Source organism: Canis lupus, chromosome 4 (genome assembly GCF_048164855.1).
Source record: "Canis lupus baileyi chromosome 4, mCanLup2.hap1, whole genome shotgun sequence".
In the NCBI taxonomy this organism is placed as follows: domain Eukaryota; kingdom Metazoa; phylum Chordata; class Mammalia; order Carnivora; family Canidae; genus Canis; species Canis lupus.
This window is the reverse complement of record NC_132841.1, coordinates 55,857,866-55,864,850: the sequence shown is the minus strand read 5'-3', so window position 1 is coordinate 55,864,850 and position 6,985 is coordinate 55,857,866. Positions and strand designations below refer to the sequence as shown.

The 6,985-nt window shown below is 50.1% G+C and overlaps 1 non-coding gene across 1 annotated transcript; it reads left to right on the top strand.

The window, feature by feature from the left end:
• The first annotated feature begins 2,952 nt into the window (after positions 1–2,952).
• On the top strand, positions 2,953–3,056 carry LOC140632846 (U6 spliceosomal RNA). The gene has a single exon (XR_012030514.1). It is a non-coding gene; the product is annotated as a U6 spliceosomal RNA (small nuclear RNA).
• The last annotated feature ends 3,929 nt before the right edge of the window (positions 3,057–6,985 follow it).

The window sequence follows — 6,985 nt, the reverse complement described above, 5'->3', positions numbered from 1 at the left end:
CACCCCACTGTCACAGTATCATCACTCTGGGTTTTATTCTTTCTTATTTTTTAAAGACTTTATTTATTTGAGAGACAGAGAGCATAAGCAGTGGGCCGGGGGGGGGGGGTGGGTGGTGCAGTGGATTGTGGAGAGGTAGAGGGAGAGGGACAAGAAGACTCTTCACTGAGCATAGAGCCCTACTACGGGGCTCAGTCCCAGGACCCTGAAATCATGACCTGAGCCAAAGGCAGACACTGCTTAACCAACTGATCTGCCCAGGCATCTCTCTCCGTTTTATTTTTCAGAGACTAAAGTTCATATTTGTTTTTTGCTTCTTGTCTGCCTCTGCCATAAGGAGGTGAGCTGAGAGTCTGTCCCCAGTGTTGAGGACAATAGTGGCCACCCACTGGTGGCTCAGAGCAATTTGCAGGATGAGGGCTATAGACCTGTCAAGCCACCATCCTGGTCTCTGGGCAGGGACAGACATAGGGAGGTAGGGGGGCTGTGCCAAGAGCCCTGCCCTGGGGAGCCCGTGTGCTTCCCATTGTGGTAGAACAAAGGCACTGGGTGTATTTTAAAAGGCAAGCACCAACTACTGGTTTCCGGTGCAAGCCTGGGGGCTGGCTTGGAGGAGGTGGTTCCATACCTGGTCTCCAGGCCTGGGGAGCTTGTTACAAAGATGGCTACCTGAACTTCCCCTCCAGGAGCAGGTAGGAGGGGAGGGATCCTTGGGCCTCAGTGGTCAGAGGGGGGCTGCGCGGTAAACAAGGTGAGCAGGAACATCTCCCCAGCATCTCCCCAGCAGGGTGGGCAGGAGAGGGTCACAGGGAAGGCTGGACACCTCCGCTTGCCCCAGGTGCATGACTCCAAGGTGGAATATGGTAAGACTTGGGGAGGCCCTGGAGAAAGGAGGCTGGGCAGGGCTTCAGAACCCCTGGCCTCCTTCCAGCCACGCCGCCCCCTCCTCCCAGGACATCCACCACCTCCTGTCCCTCTGCGCGCACTCCGCTGCCATCAGAGACCAGCTCCCAGCCTGCCTCACACCCTCTCCCAGCAGGACCTGGGCCAACTCTCAACCCCTGCGTCCCCCACCTGGGAAAGTGAGGTGCTTCGGGTGAGAGCGCCGCTTGGCCCCTGAACTGGGCTGGGGCCATGGCCCAGCCACACACAAAGTGGGTGGCCATAGGAAAGTCACTTAAAAAGAATCTCTGAGCCTCAGTCTTCTTCTCTGTAAAGTGGGATAATAAACAAGATAGCGCGAGGGGTAAACGCGCTACTGCGTGCAGGGCCCCGACAGCGTCCGGCGCGCCCCAGCTCGGGTGAGCGCGGCTCAGGCTCTGCCCGCCGAGCCTGGGGCGCGCATCCGAAGCCTCCGGGCCTGCGGGCCGCCTGCCCAGCCCTGGCCTCTAGCGCCACCTGCTGGCCCCGCGAGCGCGGGTGTCGCAGCCGCGGGACCGGCCCCTGCCCCGCCTCCGCGCCCTCTCCCTCGTCATGTCAGCTTGGTTTGGGGGCTTTCAGAGCGTCGTCGGGGTCGAGGGGGCGGGAAGAAGGTTTCTCTGGAGGGTCTGGCTCACCTTGAGTGCAGAAGACGGGTCCCCAAGGCGGACGCGGGGCTGCTGCTGGCCGGTATCGCTCCTTCCGCCGGGGACGAGCTGGGGCAGGCCGGACGGCCGCGGGGGTTCAGGACAGGTGCAGATCTCGCGCCCCCCGTGCCCCCCGGTGCCCCCACTCGGCGCGCAGGGCCACGCAGCCACCGCACGCGCACAGCAGGGGAGCAGGTGCACAGGCCAGCGGTTCACGCAGTCTCCCTCACCCAGAAACACGCACCCACGAGGTTAACTCCGTTTGGGCTTTTTCTGGCTTGATTTGCTTAAGGTTTGTCCCGCTCAACACTTCCCTTCCCTCCGTGCCGTGTCCCTTCCGTAGGGAGACGAGGTCTTCAGTCACTTCCCGCCCGTACGTATCCCCGGCACCCGGCAGGGGCGTGCGGCGGGCACACAGCTGGCTCCGCACCGCGGTTCTGTCCGTGAGCCGGTGAACAGGACTCCACTCACCGCACAGACAGGCAGCGCAATCCCAATCACGCTCTCCGCTAGCGACGATGCCTCCCCTCCACGCGCAATCTTGGACGTAGATGAGCCCACGAACACTCGAGTGCACACACACACACACACACACACACATTCACACACGCTCCGGCGCACCCTGGGTGCCAGCGAGCCCATCTGACTTCCACCCCAGCCTCGCCTCCTCTGCTTTTGGTGCTAAGGGTTCCACCCCAGCCCTCTTGAGGCCGTGGGCGAGGGAGTCGGGAAGGGCTCCGGTGACCCTCAGGCAGGCACAAAGATTTTAGGAATTTGGTGGCTGTAAATTTTCCCTCAAGGAATCCCACCCCCTACACCCACCGCACCTGCCTTCTCTCTTGAGGGGAAGTATTTCCCCACCCTCTGCTTGGCCCCAAGGCTCTCTCCTCCAACTAATCAGCACAATTCAAATGGAACCATTCACCCAGGGATCACACAAACCACACGACCACGGCCATTTAGACTGGTGGTGCTTGAGTCCCAACTCTGCTCTGACCAGGTGGCTGTCAAGTGGACCTGACCACTTGAACAAGTGACTTGACCTCTCTTGGGCTCAGGGACTTCCTCCTTGAAATGTGACTAATAACACCATTTACTTCCCATGGGAATAAGTGACAATGAAATAATGCATAGGCCCCTGCTTCTGTGCCTAGCCCTTGTGAAATGCTCAGAAAATGGAGTTATAGTTATTCTTATAGGATCCTCCATGTGATTAGTCTTAGGCTGCTATTTAGACTTAGAATAGCAGAACTGGACAGGCTCTTACAGAACCCTTACTGCAATCATTTCATTGTAAGCTGAAGATAAAGAAGCCCAGAGAGAAGTGGCTTGCTAAAAATCACACTGCCAGTCAGCAGCAGGACCATGTCAAAAATTCCTGTCTCTCGTGCTCGCTTCGGCAGCACATATACCAAAATTGGAACGATACAGAGATTAGCATGGCCCCTGCGCAAGTATGACACGCAAATTCATGAAGCATTCCATATTTTTTCAAAAAAAAAAAATTCCTGTCTCTCAAAGAGTTCTTAGACATGACACCAAAAACACAATCTATACAAGAAAAAAAAATGGTTAAATTGGGCCTTATTGAAATTAAGAACTGCATTTCGAAAGACATTATTAAGAAAATGAAAAAACAAGCCACACAATGTAAGATACTATTTACATATCCTATATCTGATGTCACTAGTATCCAACATATATAAAATATTTGCAAAAAATAAAAGTAAAAATAAATATTTGCAAAATTCAATAGCAAGAAAACAACCCAATGTTAAAATGGACAAAAGACTGGAAGATGGGCAGCCCCGGTGGTGTGGTGGTTTAGCGCCACCTGCAGCCCAGGGTGTGATCCTGGAGACCCGGGATCGAGTCCTAGGTCAGGCTTCCTGCATGGAGCCTGCTTCTCCCTCTCCCTTTGCCTGTGTCTCTGTCTCTGTCTCTCTCTCTCTCTCTCGCTCTGAATAAATAAATAAATCTTAAAAAAAAAGACTGGAAGAGACACTTCACCAAATAAGATACATGAATGGCAAAGAAGCATGTGAAAAGATGTTCATCATTAGTCATTAGGGAAATGCAAATTAAAACTATAATGAATGATGCCTGGGTGGCTCGGTGGAAACATCTGCCTTTGGCTTAGGTCATGATCCTAAGGATCATGGGATCAAGTCCCACTTCGAGCTCCTTGTGGGGAGTCTGCTTCTCCCTCTGCTTATGTCTCTGCCTCTCTCTCTCTCTCTCTCTCATGAATAAATAAATAAAATCTTTAAAAAAACCATAATGAGATACTACTACACACTTATTAGAATGGCTAAAATTGAAAGATAAAGCAGTGCCTGGGTGGCTCAGTCTGTTAAGCGTCTCCCTTCAGCTCAGGTCACTATCCCGGGGTCCTGGGATTGAGCCCCACATCAGGCTCCCTGCTCAGAGGGGAGTCTGCTTCTCCCTCGCCCTCTGCCCCTCCCCCCCACTCTAGCTTGCTCTCTTTTTCTTTCTCCCTCTCTCTCTATCCCTCAAATAAATAAATAAATCTTTAAGAAACATAAAGCTGGCAATTCTTAGTACTGATGAGGATATGGAGCAACCAAATTCTCATATATCACTGGTGGAAGTGCAAAATATGCGGCCACTGCAGAATGTAGTTTCACAATTGCTTATAAAGTTAAACACATATTTACAATAAAACCCAGCAATTGGGCAGCCTGGGTGGCTCGGCGGTTTAGCGCCTGCCTTCGGCCCAGGGCGTGATCCTGGAGACCCGGGATTGAGTCCCACGTCGGACTCCCTGCATGGAGCCTGCTTCTCCCTCTGCCTGTGTCTCTGCCTCTCTCTCTCTCTCTCTCTGTGTTTCTCATGAATAAATAAATAAAATCTTTAAAAAATTTTTTTAAAAACCAGCAATCCCATTTCTAAGTATTTATTTACCAAGTGAGATGAAAATTCATGTGCACACAAAAATCTGTACATAACTGTTTGTAACAGCTTTATAATCACATAAACTGGAAACAATCCAAATGTCTTTCAGCTGGTGAAGAGATAAAACTATAATACAAAGTTACTCCTGGGAAATGCTGTTTCTAAGTATTAAATGCCATTTGATTGGACCAGGGTCCCCTGGTGGGACAAAAAAAAAAAAAAAAAAGGTGTGCAGAACTTGAAAAATACTGTTTTAAATAAAATCACAGCGTAGGTCATAAAATTATATGTTTTATCTCCAAAACAATTCCTAGTGGTTCTATGGGAGTCACCTGCAGAATCTGAAAAAAAAAAAAAACAAACCACAAATTTTATTTTATTTTTTTTTAAAGACTTTATTTATGTATTCATAGAGACACACATAGAGAGAGAGAGGGAGGCAGAGACACAGGCAGAGGGAGAAACAGGCACCATGCAGAGAGCCTGACGTGGGACTTGATCCAGGGTCTCCAGGATCACTCCCTGGGCTACAGGCGGCACTAAACCGCTGCGCCACCGGGGCTGCCCAAAACCCACAAATTTTAGAGTGATTTCTGGAATATTACTCAGGAAGTTTTGAGGGTTTTAACTTTTTTATTGTGATGTTTAACACATCCTGAAAATTGGACAAAAAGTAATTTATATAGCTCAAGTAGTTTTCATGAAGTGAATATACCCATGTGGCCAGCTCAAGTCAACAAATAGAACATTGCCCACCCCCCAAAATCTCCTTTACTCCCTTCCAGATCACACCACCCTCCCTCTTCCCCCAGAGGTTACACTCACCCCTCTGACTTCTAACACTAGTTTTTGCCTAGTTGGGGACTTGACTTGAATGAAATTATAGTGCATGAACTTATTTGTGTTTGCTTTTCTTGTTGAGCAACATGTTTTACAGATTTATCCTTGCCATCGTATAGAACATTTTAACTTTTTAAAAACTTTATTTATTTATTTGAGAGATAGAGTGAAAGAAAGCATGAGTGGGGTGAGGAGCAGAGGGAAAAGAAGCAGACACCCCTGCTGAGCAGGGAGCCTAATGGATCCAGGACCCCAGGATCACAATCTGAGCTGAAGGCTTATGCTCAACCCAGTGAACCACCCAGACACCCCTATTTTTATTTTTTTTAACTTTAATTTCTACATCCAACTTGGGACTCGAATTTACAACCCCCAGATCAAGAGTCACATGCTCTACCAACTGAGTCAGCCAGGAGTCCCAGTATGGAACATTTTAAAATTAGGTCTGAGGGCAGCCCGGGTGGCTCAGCAGTTTAGCACCTGCCTTCAGCCCAGGGTGTGATCCTGGAGACCTGGGATCCAGTTCCACACCGGGCTCCCTGCATGGAGCCTGCTTCTCCCTCTGCCTGTCTCTGCCTCTCTCTCTCTCTCTCTCTCTCTGCTTCTCTCTCTCTCTCTCTCTGTGTCTCTCATGAATAAATAAATAAAATCTTAAAAAAATAAAATAAAATTAGGTCTGCTGATTCTCAAGTTCATCTAGGTTTGAAAGTCTTCTCCAAGAAAGCTGAGACTCAGAGAGGGAGAGGAATTAACCCAAGGTCATACAGGCAGTCAATGGAAAAACTGGGATGAGCTCTTCTGACCCACATCCTGAGCTTTCTGCATGGCATCACGTTATCTGTTATTTATGGTTCTGGGGAAAGATTTTTGATTTATTAAACACATTTAGATGGCGAACAATGTAATGGAGTCTAACCATTCTTCCCAACCTGGGCCACCTTCATGGGAAACACCCAGCATGCTGAAGGAAAGCCTGGATGAAAAGCCCAGCTCCGCCACTTCCAGTTGTGTGAGCTTGAAAAACAGGCCTGACCGCTCTGAGCCTCAATTTCCCCAACTGTGACAGAGAGCTAGAAATACCAAAACCTACCTCACAAGATTGTGGAGAGAGCTGAGAAAAAGCATGGAAAGTGTCTCATCAAATGGCCTCCATAACTAAATGGCAACTTTTTATTATTTCCACCCCCCCAGGGACTCGCACTGAATCGCCACTCGGGGACCAACAGCAGCTCAAACAAAACCATGGCAAACCCCCTCACGGTATCAGTGGGTCATGGGGGTGTCACGGTAGAAAACTCAATACAGAGAGCATACTCAGGAAGGGCACGCTGGGGTACGGTGGTGCAGGGGCCCCAATTCAGCCACTAACTGCCTCGTAGCCTTCGGCAAGTTCCTTCCTCTCTCTGGACCCCAGTTTCCTCCTACTTAAAATGATGGCATTGAATTGAAGGGTTTCCAGGTATCAGAGCGGAGATCTCAAGTCAGGTATCTTCCCACGGTCCTCTAGCTTCGGTGGAATGAAAGTCCCACCTGCCCGGAGCCTCCGCACCTCGCCAGAGTGGGAGACCCCACCGAGACACAGTGTAACCTAGAGGGGTGCACACGCAACCCCGACACCATGGCCATGAGACTTCCTCGTGCCAGGGTTCCTCTTCCTACATCCC